At 33.2% G+C, this 13,601-nt stretch overlaps 1 long non-coding RNA gene across 1 annotated transcript; it reads left to right on the plus strand.

Moving 5' to 3' along the window:
* Positions 1-7,265: 7,265 nt before the first annotated feature.
* LOC128558598 (uncharacterized) lies at positions 7,266-10,780 on the plus strand. Its single transcript, XR_008371753.1, has 3 exons — positions 7,266-7,400; positions 8,242-8,338; positions 8,853-10,780. It is a non-coding gene; the product is annotated as an uncharacterized LOC128558598 (long non-coding RNA).
* Positions 10,781-13,601: the final 2,821 nt, after the last annotated feature.

Consider the following 13,601-nt stretch of genomic DNA (forward strand, 5'->3'; position numbering starts at 1 on the left):
AATATTAAAGAAAGAAGTCAGAATACAAGCATAAATACGGGATCGGAATTCTACATAGTGCAATACGGAATTTGTTTTCTGCATGTTCTTATTTACTTTTGAAACACAATGCATATTTTGTCAGAATTTATTTTGGTATATAATATCATCCTATACCTCCGATCTTAATTTGTACTAAGATGAAAATGATAAACAAATAACCTGTTTGACACGTTGTTCCAGACCATCCGGAAGCACATGTACAAGTAAAACTGTTCTGTCCGTTTGTGCATTGGGCGCCATTTTTGCACGGGTTGCTTGCGCATTCGTTGACATCTGAAAAAAAATAGCCATACTATAATGAGAAAACAAAACACAAAACTTTTTAACTAATGTTTCCGTTATTTGAAACATTTTTCATTCAAACTCATAAAGCAAGAATGAAGAAAAATAGATTTAGTAACTTTTCGATTTGTTTACTTAATGCACGTTTATCTGTGGACTTTTTACCTGATAAATATATTCTGAATAGTATGAAACACAGCAACAAATTATAGTGTTTGAAATAGCATGCCTTCGTCGCAGTTGGTTCCTGACCATCCTGCAGTACAGGAGCACGTGTACTCGTTCCTGCCGTTAGTGCACGCAGCACCATTCTTGCACGGGTTGCTAGCACATTCGTTCACATCTATATAAATGATAAATACACATTCATAACTTTTTAACTGAAAATCACAAGTAAAATGTTATTTAATGTTAAATGTTATTCTGAAAGCAGTAAAATCTCAAAAATGTCATAACTAGTAGATCTTTATGGAACGCCGGAGCTGTATTATGTTAGATTAATGCGAGGTATCTTCTTTAGTAAGGGTAGTATATTCTCAAGATCTTGTATTGTCTTGTTAATTACTGTGTTATCATGTTGACTTGCAATGCTATCATTTCTAACGCATGTATTATTTTGCCAGAGTGTCGTATTATTTTGTTAAACGGCCATCCTAATTTCTCAAAGCAATATGCTATCATGTCCAGTATTTTGTCAAAGTGACGTACTACTTTGTCTCCTATTTTCTCAGCGCAACATACTATTATGTCCAGTGAACATACTGTCTTGTCAGAGCGACGTACCATTTTCTATTTTCTCAAAGTAACATCCTTTCGTGTCAAAGAGACGTACTGTTTTGTTAAACGACCATCCTATTTTCTCAACGTAACATGCTTTCATTTCCAGTGAACATACTGTTTTGTCAGAGTGACGTACCATTTTGTTAAACGAAAAAAAAATTTCGTGTTATAACAACTGCAGAGTTCCGATGGTTTGGTTGGTGCCCGAGCATTGTTGGGAGAGGGTACCATCGTATCCGGGGGTACTCTTAATACGTCATAACACGAAATGAACATGCGCAAACGCTATTCCAGCATAAAACGTGTAAAAATAGTAACAAATGTAACAAATGAATACATTGTCCCTCAACGTCATTAAATTATCATGAAATACGCGATCTGAAATATCCGTTTAGTTTACGATTTGCCATGGAAAGCACATATTTAAAAAAAAGTGTTTAACAGCACGAACGTGAGAATCTGTTTACACACATTTACATCCCCGAAAACTGACAAGAACAGGAGTTTTGTGCTAGAATACAGTTTCAGTGTTATAACATTTTGACGTTAATGTTGACGTTGTTTTAAACTCAGAAGACGTTGGTTGAAATGACTTTGTTTATAATATATATATCATCTGGTTTCTGTCGAGCCTCTTGCGGGGACGCTGACATACAATATAATATAATATATAAGGAATGAAGATTTTTCGACGTCACAACAAAAAAGCTTACATGTGATAAAATATATAATTTGTGTCTTTCTATGTTGAACTGATTAAACTCGGTGAATAAAAAAAATGAAACGACATTTATTAAATTCAGCACGAAGAGACATTCATGTAATATTCTCTATTTATTCCGTACTTGTTTTTAGTATCACAATTATATTTGATATGATTCAATATCTCTGAGAATTTAATTTCGTTTAATTTAGTTAATAACTTACATTATTTATATTAGGAAAACAATTTCGTTGAGCACGTGCAGATATTAATTAACCGATGAAGAAATAGAAAGGGAGCGTTTCTCTAAATATTTTCTAGTTCGGCTTTGGTCTTAAAGAACCTGTGTAATAGAAAAAATAATTTTATTTCATTGATATTCCACTTAAAATCACCTTGGTTTGCAACTTGCTAAAAACCAAAATTATCGTAAACTTTTTTCCGTCTTGACATAACAATAAATCATGTGATGCTCATATAACCTGTGTTGCACGTGGTACCACTCCAACCGGAAGCGCAGGAACACGTGAAGCTATTCTGTCCATTTGTGCACTGCGCACCATTTTTGCACGGGTTGCTTGCACATTCGTCGATATCTAAAAGAACATAGAAAATCTTCAAAAAAACAACTCAAAAAAACAAATAAACAACAAACATTATCTTTAGGGCACGTGTAATTTGATAACCTCATCTTTTGTCATTAAGTTTCTTCATAATGAAGGTCAATCTAAAATACTATATATGTTTAATGTTGAGTTTGTTTTGCTTTTCTGAACAGTAGGTTAAATAGAATTATGAAGCGTTTCTTTTGACTAGAGTTTTGTTGCATTTCTTGTTTCAAATCATTTGATTTGCATATAGTTCAATATAAGATTTCATTGTTCCCATGCCATCGAATGCCAAGTCTTTTCTCAAAATTGTTACAACGTTGTATGCTTTTTTGATAATTCTGATAAATTCCTGAAAATCAAATAACAATAAAGTAGAGCTTTATACATGTAGTAACAAACATTTGGAATACTCTACATTACGTAGTTATCCGATTATCGCATTAGTTATTTTCTCAAGGCCTTCAATTTATTATAACATTATTATAATTATATTAATCTGTGTAAATCCGTTCCAACTCCGATTATAAGTTTAATATGTCAGTTTAAAAGTGTAGGTCAATTTTTGAAGATTAAAAATTTAAAAGTGTAACAAGTTCATGAAAGCTATAACTGAATCTGATCTGTGTGAACAGCTTTTTTTTCATAAACATACCTTATCTCAGTATTACTATAAATTGCTCTGTACATGTATATATTTTTTCCAAATCTCATTTTAAAGTAATTCTAAAATTTCAATGTTAGTATTATGCATAGAATGTTATAAAATTTTGTAACACTTTCCTCATTTTGATATTATTTCTAGAAGACAAATATTAACTTTAAATGGTGCCATGTTATAAGTTATGAGAGTAAAAATATTCTTATTTCTTGCTTATTCCTATTGTTTGATAAATGAGCCGTGCCATGAGAAAATCAATATAGTGGCTTTGCGACCAGCATGGATCCAGACCAGCCTGCGCATCCGCGCAGTCTGGTCTGGATCCATGCTGTTCGCTAACAGTTTCTTTAATTGCAATATACTTTGAAAGCGAACAGCATGGATCGGATGCGCAGGCTGGTCTGGATCCATGCTGTTCGCAAACCCACTATGTTGGTTTTCTCATGGCGCGGCTCATATGATGACTTATATATTTGTTAAAGGTTTGAAAATCAATCAACATAGTACAGAGTATTATTAAATCCATTGTTTTAGATTACCTCCCTTTGTGGATATAACTGTATAACTTCATGTACAGTATTAAAAGTATTGTTTTTTTGAACATTTAATTATGATCAATTTGAATACCTCCTCTATCTGTTTTAATTAAAAATTAAAAGTAATATGGAACCTTAAGTATGCAAAAGAAAATGTTGCTTTTCGCATCCTCTATAGTATATAGATTTCACAGACTTAAAGCTGACCTCCACAAGTTGGCTGGGTTCCGCTCCACGAACCGCCACTGCAAGTACGAGTTGCGTCTCCACTTGCGATGGTGTATCCAGCGTTGCAGCTGTATGTTACGGTGTCTCCCGGATTTGTTCCGGAATAGGAACGGGAACCGGATGTAATTGCCCCTGGTGTAACACACGAGAGCGCTGAAAGTTGAAAATTGAGCCACTCAGTAACAATTTTGTTTTTCACAATAAGTCATGTCATAACATAATTTCAAATTTTCGGGCTATTACAAATAGCATTCCCAAACGAAACGGAAAACACGACAATTCCACGGTAAATGATAAATGGGGGCCTCCGTGGCCGAGTGGTTCAGGCCGCCGACTTTGAACTCACTGACATTGGTTCGAAATCTCGCTCGTGGTGTGGAATTCCTCATGTGTGGAAAATTAGAAATATTTGGATTTTGACAAGTTACGGAACATTTGAGTTCCCTATGATTCATTCAAATCTGTTTAAATTTATGTTTGTTAACATCACACTATACTTGGTTTCTTTGAAGCTAAAATACGGAGTATTGTTCAAATGTTATAATTGTTACTTACTGAATTTTAAGCCAATGGTGACGCCAGCTACATCTGAGAAACTGGTAGAAGTTTGGTAACCACCACAACCACCAAAATGAATTTCAAACTGGTCTGTGAAAAAGGCATCTGGAACATAATCAGCGCTGTTCGCTGCGCTCGCATAATCGTACCAAACGTGAAGAAGATCCGTCTTGCCGTGGGAGTAGCTTCCGTAAGCCTTATTTTGGCTGTTGTACAACAGGGAGAAATAGCTGTTTGGGTTACCGTCACAATTTGTGAAAGTATAGTCTGTCCCCTGGACCTTCCAGCCTTGTGTATCGTGGTAGTGACTCACTCCGGCCTTGGGTACGAAGCCGACGTAGAGATAAGGGGTCATGTGGCCATTTTGCATTTCGTTGTATCCGGTGTATGAGTTATACAATACGCCGAGATTTTTGCTCGAGTACCGCGAGATTTGTGCCGCTGTAGCGTCATACTGATGTCCGTTCTGACGCTTGTGACGTATTAGTACTTCCGTTTTCTCGGTAAACAATTGGGCTAGGTTAGGATCAACGCTAATACTAGCGGAGATGAATGTATAACCATAGCCACTTTTAAATAAGCAGTAAACTGTAAATGGTTCGCCGTTTGCGTTTGCCAGGGTGTAAGATCCGCTAGCGGGTGGGGAGGTCGCACTGGAGTACACTTCGGAACAGGTCTCTGAAAATACGGATTACATTTATAGTAAACTTAGAAGTGTAAAAATGTTTCAGGGGAAAAATTGTAAATGTATCGGAACACTTTCTTTGGGAGTTATTCTAAATGAACAAAAGCACCTTAAATAAATAATTTAATAGACAGCTTCAATGATTCGAAGCTGTGTCCGAACTCTTATGTATGTGGAGAAGTTGTCAGTAACATTTAAACGATCACGTAAGTACGGAATGTAATCGAGGGATACCAGTCACAATTGCAAAGCTGAAATACTGCATTTCCAACGTTATTATATAAGCTCAAATGAACCCTTTTCTACACACCATATTTTTATTCTACTTAGCTAAAAGTCCCATATCAATTTTACACTTCACACACTTTCTCAAAACAAATTTTAAAATATGTATATATATATATACTTGGACAGGCAGCTTTTGTACACGTTCCTGTTTCTGTATCACTTCCGGAACAACTCGCTCCTCCGGCAGCAGGGGCTGGATTATTACATGACCTTGACCTTGTAACGGAACCAGTACCGCAGGTGACAGGGCAGTTTGAATATGCTGACCAAGCCGACCAGCCGCCATTAACTGAATAATATTCATATTTAACGTGACTGTTTCACCCGAGAATACTGTGATGGCTTATTTAAAATAACACTTTTATCAATTTTACTGTACCCTCAATTCTATTAAAGGTGAAAAAGCCTGAACAAACAGTTAGAAACACAATACAGTAAACATAAATTACTTGGCATGGGCTGGATATACCATGCGTAGACATTAGCCCAACATTGCCATTCAAGCTCGGAAACGGAACCTACGGCGGCCGACCATTTGGAGACAAAAGCCCGTGAATGCGAGCTGCGTCGCATTAATGTGTCCAGGCTACATGTTCACAAAACATTTCCTGTCTCAATTGAGTTTGGGATTGAAACTTTAATTGCAAATTTCATTAGAACTTCAAGATTAAATTCTACTTGAGACTTACAATCAGTACTGAACACCGCCATGGAAATAGTAATTAACTTAACATTTCATTTTAAACAAGCAATTTAAATGTAAATCGCAAAACGTTTCATTATCAAACTCAGCTAAGACTGACATTGTTTTGTGAACATCGGACCTGGGCTTAAGTCAGGTCTGAATCCGATGGAGAGCCGAGGTATCGGCCATATGTTCGGAATAAATAAAGAGGACTATAACTATAAAGTAGGTACAACCAAGATCTGAGACTTTAACAATTTGAACTAGTAAGTACTGATGTATAATATAAAAGCTTTCCTTTTTTGTATGTATCTTTCTTCATAGGTTATTTTTAGAATTACAAAATATGTATTATACCAGCCCGATCAAACAGGAAGTACCCATCGCTGCCGAAACCATAGCTAAATCGTACACCACTGATAGAATGACTGAGTCCACACCAGTTCATAACCCTGCTCGAACCAACAGTGTTGCCCTTTCCGACCTGTAACAATACCATTGAACCTTACATTAACAGAAAAGTTGAAGTACAAGCTTTGCTGCGCACAAGGCTTTATAACATACTGACCTACATACCTAACTTGATTACTATTAATTTGAGGACTGAGTCATCTCAATGACGACGAAGTGACACCCACTAATTAATATCTTTTGTGGTTTGTTGGTGTAATTGCTATGGATTATTTTCTCTATACAGCCTCAATGTCTTTAAAAAAGACCAGCTAGTTTTAGGAGAATGACGTGAACAATGTTTGTTTTTTTTCGAAAGAAGTAATTCAAAGATTTGGAAGGTGGGTTACCTGTTTTGGTCAGTACATACACACAATTCGAATAAAGTTCCTAAAGTACACGCCTAACTCAATTCTGTTATTCAAACCTCAATTATCTTTCCTAGTAACAAAATTCAGACACAATATAAATGAAGCACAACAAAAGATCCTATCAAGTTAATATATAGAATCTTTGATCTTTGATCATATATGTGACGCACCATGACATTTTGGGTCCAAATTCGGCGTTACGTCATTTGAGAAAACATCGATTAAAGTTACGTCACAAAAAAAAATGGTAGACGTTACCACGTGTTCGCGGCAATTAATGCATTTCTTGTTTTCAATAATACTCTACCTTGCCACAAGAAAAAAATGAAGTGACATTTATAAACATTTCCGTGTTTTGCAATTCCGTTTCTTTAAAAATTTTAAATGATTGATAATTTATCGCCCTTTGAATCGACACGCCATTTGTAAACATCGAAGGTCGCGGAGAAAATGAAACTACCAAAAACAATTATTTGATGATTTATTTCGATTGTATAAAGAATGACAGTTAGCGAATCTCTAGGTAAGAAAGTATTTAAGCGATATGTAGTGTTAGAAATATTATCTGAGTTCGTATCGACAGTTTTGTCCGATATCTTTTCCAAAAATAGCCCGGATTTGACCTTAATGACAGATTCGAGGTAGATTTAGCGCAGTTCACATTTTATTTACAAGTGTCAATATATTGTAGACTATACTGTATTTTATTTAATAAATCTGCCATGAATTCAACTTTTTTTAATCGATTTCGACTCTTATTCAGTAGAATCTGTATGCAAGACAATTACAAGAAGTATTCAGTAGAATCAGTATGCAAGACAGTTACTGTACATAAAGACCTTACAAGTGACTCTGGTGCTAGACAAAATTATAACAGTCAGTCATAAGGTTTAGTTACATATTAAAGTTAAAGCCCTGATAATTTTATAAATATAGCCATGCCATGAAAGTGACTGATCAGGAATAGTTGAAACACATCTATTGTCAGCTTCAACCACTAATTTCTTACATGTAATGTCAAATCAGTCCATACATAAAACTTCTACAAGGCATAAATATTGTTTTTACTTGGAAAGAGACAGTTTTTTTTTTCCAAAACTTTTCATGTTATATTTGCATACTGTTCACTTGGCCATTATTTCTGGATTCCTCACCATTTTGTACTGTTCTTGGCAAGTGACTGAAAACCACATAGTAAAATAAATAAACTTTAGATACATTTTGTTTTGAAAGTCTTGCCAGCAATTCAAACCTATTACTCATTTTATAGAAGTCTTTGTGCTAAATATATGTACTGAGCTAACTGCCCATGGCATTTTAATCTCACATTTCAGCCTTTTTCAGTATTGTTTTTCATTTTACAGATCAACCACTGAGGATTGTTTGGCTTGATGCAATGGCCTTAAACAGTGAAATGATTTTCCAGGAAGGTCTATACACCACAAGCTGGATTTTATTGGGGTTTGTAAATTTCTTCATACATTTTTACAGTTTCTATGCTGCTATTCTAAGAAAGATAAATACATTAAAGTAGCATAAACATAAATGATCTATTTCATTCATAACATTTTAAGAGAAATGATTTTGATTATAGACCCATTCAACAAATATGTGTAATATATTAAGAAGTGAATAAGTAATGATATACAATAATTGAATATATCATGTATGTATTTTTTAATATTTTCAAAATTATTTTTACACTATTTGTGTTTACATTAAGTTTGATTGCATGAATTGTATGTCAAGTCTGTAGGAATCTTAGCTAGTTTATGTATTCTTGAAAAGCTACTTTTTCTGCTTGAATACTGTAAGATTCTTGGATGAGTTTATACTTATCAAATCTGCTTTCATTCAGCTTTTAACAAAAAGACTCTCTTAAGCTTAAAATGATGCTTTACAGTCTTATATTCTGTAACATAATACTAATCTTATTAAAATAAAATTTCTAATGTTGGTGAATTTTTGTTTGCAGTGAAAGAACTATGAATATGTAAATGGGAATGAAACAGAAGGAATTAATATGTTCTACTGATCATCCAGCTGAAATCATGCCTGTGGAATAGAGTGCATGTCACAAATACTGATATGAGCAAATAACTCCATATTGCACAAATAAGGTCATGTTTCCTGCCCTCATGACCTGCAAAAGTAAAAATTCTAGTTCAAATTACATGTGTTTCAAGAAAAATTAAAACTTAGTCAACTGTGAGAAATATTGGGTAAAAGTAGTGTTTGATGTCATGACAGCTGTGAAGTTGTATGAGAAGCACTATCCTAATTGTTCTAACAATACAGAATTTAACTTATAAATTTTCCAAAACTGCATGCATGAAATACTAAGACATGTCTGTTGAAAGAATCCTAGTTGTTTCAAAACTACAACATGTGTGACATTAAAGCACAACCTTTGGAGGAAACATTTTTACAATAAAAACTGCCTTGCCAGTGTGAGTGTAGGAAGGATTTCACCAGAAATGGCCATGACAGAAAACTACCAATATAGCAGAAAATATTTCAAAATTGTTACTGGCTGAATATAATATATCTTATTTCAAGAATTAATCATGTTAATCCATGGTTATAATTGTGTTAAAAGATATTTTTACATGACATGACCTTTGCAGAAATAGCTAATTTTTTTGCAAAACATTGTGAGTTGCCATGGTAACACAAATTTGACTTAAATTTAGATTTGTTTGATTATGTAAACAGCATGTGTCTTGTTTATATTCTGCTAATCAGACTATGTTCTGCAAGAAAATATCTTTAATGTGCAACCATTAAATGCATCAACAAAACATCTCATAACACAAATCTGCCATAAAATGGCAGAATTGTAATGCAGGTAGGCATATCAGGAAAATATGTAGTTCTCAAAGACAAGTTATATTACATAAAATGATGTTTGTTTTTTTATAAATGATCATAATTGACCATTTGTGGTGTAAAACAAATGTATACTGAACAGATGCTAAATGAATATTTTGATTCTTTCTGGAAAATTTACAAAAAACTACTATTTTAAGAAAATAGTGCATTGTTGCCATGGTAACATTAATTTAACTTTTAAATTATTTTGGATATCATCCTATGTAAACAACATCTTTCTTGTTTATATGTTATATATGTTAAGCTGTATTATATTTAGTGAATATATTTTCATATGTAATAATTGCATCAACAAAGCACTATGTTATTACACAAGCCTGCCTTAAAATGGCAATAGTTGTAACTGAGAGAGGTGTATCTGAAAATTATGTATTTCTCAAACCATATTACATTAATTTTCATTAATTAATGTCTACTCTCTTACTTTTAAATAAGAAAATAGACAGCTTTTGATGTAAATTTATGGAAAAACACTTCCAATATTCAATTTATTACAAAGAAATTGCCAAAAATGTTAATAGTATTTTTATAAGAAAATACCACATTGTTGCCATGGTAATGTTAGTATTTTTGTAAGAAAATACCACATCGTTGCCATGGTAATGATTCACTGATCAGTATAGCTAAGTCTTTTGAAATTTTAGCAAACTCACAGTTGATAATAACAGTCTAATAATTATATCTTCTTGCCTGATTTTCTTTCTTACTGTTTAATAGATAAGGTGTCTATAATAATAAGATTAATATCCTAGTTTTTGGGATGTTGTCTAATTTGATATCAAATAAATTCTGTATCTTGTTCAAAAGAATGTCATAAAACAGTTGTCTGTAAACTGTTTGCACACTAGAAAAAGTTAATTGTGTATTTATTTCACATTCAATGTAATTTATTGCTAGATTCATCAAGAGACTGTTAAAAAAGAGGTTAAACAACAGTGTTGCTATAGAAACGATTTTTAGAACATAAATATTTTTATACTACATGAAAGAAAGAGACAAAAAGAAATACATTCCATTAATTGCATGTTGCTTTTGTTATTTTATCATGTATTTTATCTTGATATTATTTAAATATAGTGTCATTATTAAGATATACTGCCTCAATTTTGATACAGTTAGACAAAAACATGGTGTCCGAAAAGTGGTAATATCTCCATGACAACGACTGATAATTGTTGTCAAATTAAAATTTTTTATTTAGAATGGGTCAGTCTGTCAGATTAGCCCAAAACCCCATTTTTGACCAAAATTGCATTTGGACCCAAAATCTCATGCTCTGTCACATATATACACAACAAACGCCAAAACAGAAATTAATAGAAAACCCTCCTCTTTGTGCATTCTACGATTTCTTCACATTTTATCTTGTAAAGTGCGTTAATTAAACATTAATTGTTGTCATCAAACATTTTTTTTTGTTTTGTAGAACTTTTCGTTCGCGTCATCCATAACATTACTGAGTTGTAGCTGTAACGCGGGACAACAGATAAACCATGTGTATATGGAATGGTATGTCATAAAACAATCAGAAAACTTCCTTTTTTAGAAGTTATAGGTGACTGAGAAGGGTACGCCAAAAGACCTAGCTCGGCTAAGCATGTGCAGGCCTAATTATTCATCTTGGGGCAGATACACCCCGACTTATACCCTACAGCTCTTCAGCATCAAATGTGATTGTAACTATCTTTTTTCAGATTCTATAGTTCTATACTTGTATATACGTGTTAATAATACATTATCTTGATTCATGTCTTTCACTTCACTGTCTATGTTACGTACTTAGAATGAATTTTTACATTATTATGTTAGAGGACCATACGTTAGACTGGCTATAGCCAAATATGTTATCTTCTTTAAATAAAGTTATCATCATTATTATTATTATTATTATTATTATTATTATAAGAGGTCGCGAATCCGATCCGGAGGAAGTGTTTTCAATAACGATCGGACAAATGACAATTTATCTAAGTCATTAAGCCCTTCATGCGGGAGAGTGGTAGCCATAACTTGTGGACAAAAAAAAAAAAATAACTGTCCATTATACGAATTAAGTATGCGTTCACAGATAGTATGAAACAATAAAAAACAGACCTGTATACATCCACCGCTCCATGATATCCAGAACCACTGGTAGGAACTCGAACTGAGGATAGAAGCCTGTAATAAATGAAAAGGACAAAAATAGCCGATTTTACTTTCATGTTTTCTTTTCAATTCCACAGGTTCAAACTAATTTCAACTTTATTAATGTGAGAAAAATGAATATTCACAAGATTCAAATGAATTTTAAATGAGTATTCCCTCGGCTCTATTTAAAGTAGCAGCGAAACTTCCAAGCTTGGGTCCGCATATGATTGACTGTAAACGTTATTATATAAATTATATCAAAGAAGAATTTAGTATTACGTTTGATGAACTGAATGTCCAAATCAGCGAATTAGAAATAACAAAAGCAATTAACCAGCTCAAATCAGGTAAAAGTGGCGGGCCAGATGCGTTATTAAATGAATTTATCATACACGGCAAACAGGTACTTATCCCTTCTTTACTTTTACTATTTAACAAAATTTTAGCGAAAGGTTATTTCCCACAAAGTTGGTCCGATGGTTTTGTAATTCCTTTACATAAGAAAGGTAGCTTAAATGATGTTAACAATTTCAGAGGTATAACTTTGCTTAGCGTTTTAGGAAAATTATTTACCCGCATAATAAATAATAGATTATCTAATTGGGCAGAAAAATACAGTGTATACGTAGAAGCACAAGCAGGTTTTAGGTCGAGTCTGGGTACAGTTGATAACATTTTTGTGCTACATGGTTTAATTAGCCATATGATTAATAACGGGAGACAACTCTATTGTGCTTTTATAGATTTCACAAAGGCTTTTGATTACATTGTTAGAGACAATTTATGGTATAAAATGATTAAACTTGGAATACGTGGTCAAATTTTAAATATTATACGTTCAATGTATACATCGGTAAAAACAAGAGTAAAATATTGTAACGAACTTAGTGATGAATATACATGTACACTCGGTGTAAGACAGGGAGAGTGCTTATCTCCCTTTCTTTTTTCCATGTTTCTCAATGACTTAGAAGACAGGTTTATCAGCAGCGATATGCCTGGAATAGATATTGATATGTTCAAAATGTTTTTGATTTTATATGCTGATGACATAGTTGTTTTTGCTAGTACCAAAGAAGATTTACAAAAGAGTCTTAATATTCTTTCAGACTATTGTGACAGGTGGAAGCTTAGTGTCAACCCTACAAAAACAAAAATAATGATTTTTAGGAAAGGTGGTAGATTACCTGCAGATACTCAGTTTATGTATAAAGACTCTGTTATAGACATTGTTACCAAATTTACATATTTAGGTGTAGTATTTTCAACAGGAGGATCGTTTTCTGAAGCACAGAATACAGTTGCAGGCCAAGCAATGAAATCTATATTTCAAATGAACAAATATCTTTATAGATTTGTAAACATATCTGTGTTACATAGACTAGAATTATTTGATAGACTTATTAGCCCGATTTTGAATTATAGTAGTGAAGTATGGGGCTTTGTACCGGGTAATGCTATAGAAAGAGTTCATTTGCAGTTCTGCAAACGTATTTTAGGAGTTAAAAAAAGCACTCAAAACGATTTTATATATGGTGAACTTGGTAGAGTTGCTTATCAAACACAACGTCATTACAATATTTTGAAATACTGGATAAAAATTATGCATACAGGTAGTAATAAATATGTTAATAAAGTTTATACTTTACTGAAACATGATTTGAAAATCAGACCAAATAAAACAAATTGGTGCTCTTTAGTT

The sequence above is a fragment of the Mercenaria mercenaria genome, chromosome 7, assembly GCF_021730395.1.
Source record: "Mercenaria mercenaria strain notata chromosome 7, MADL_Memer_1, whole genome shotgun sequence".
NCBI lineage: Eukaryota > Metazoa > Mollusca > Bivalvia > Venerida > Veneridae > Mercenaria > Mercenaria mercenaria.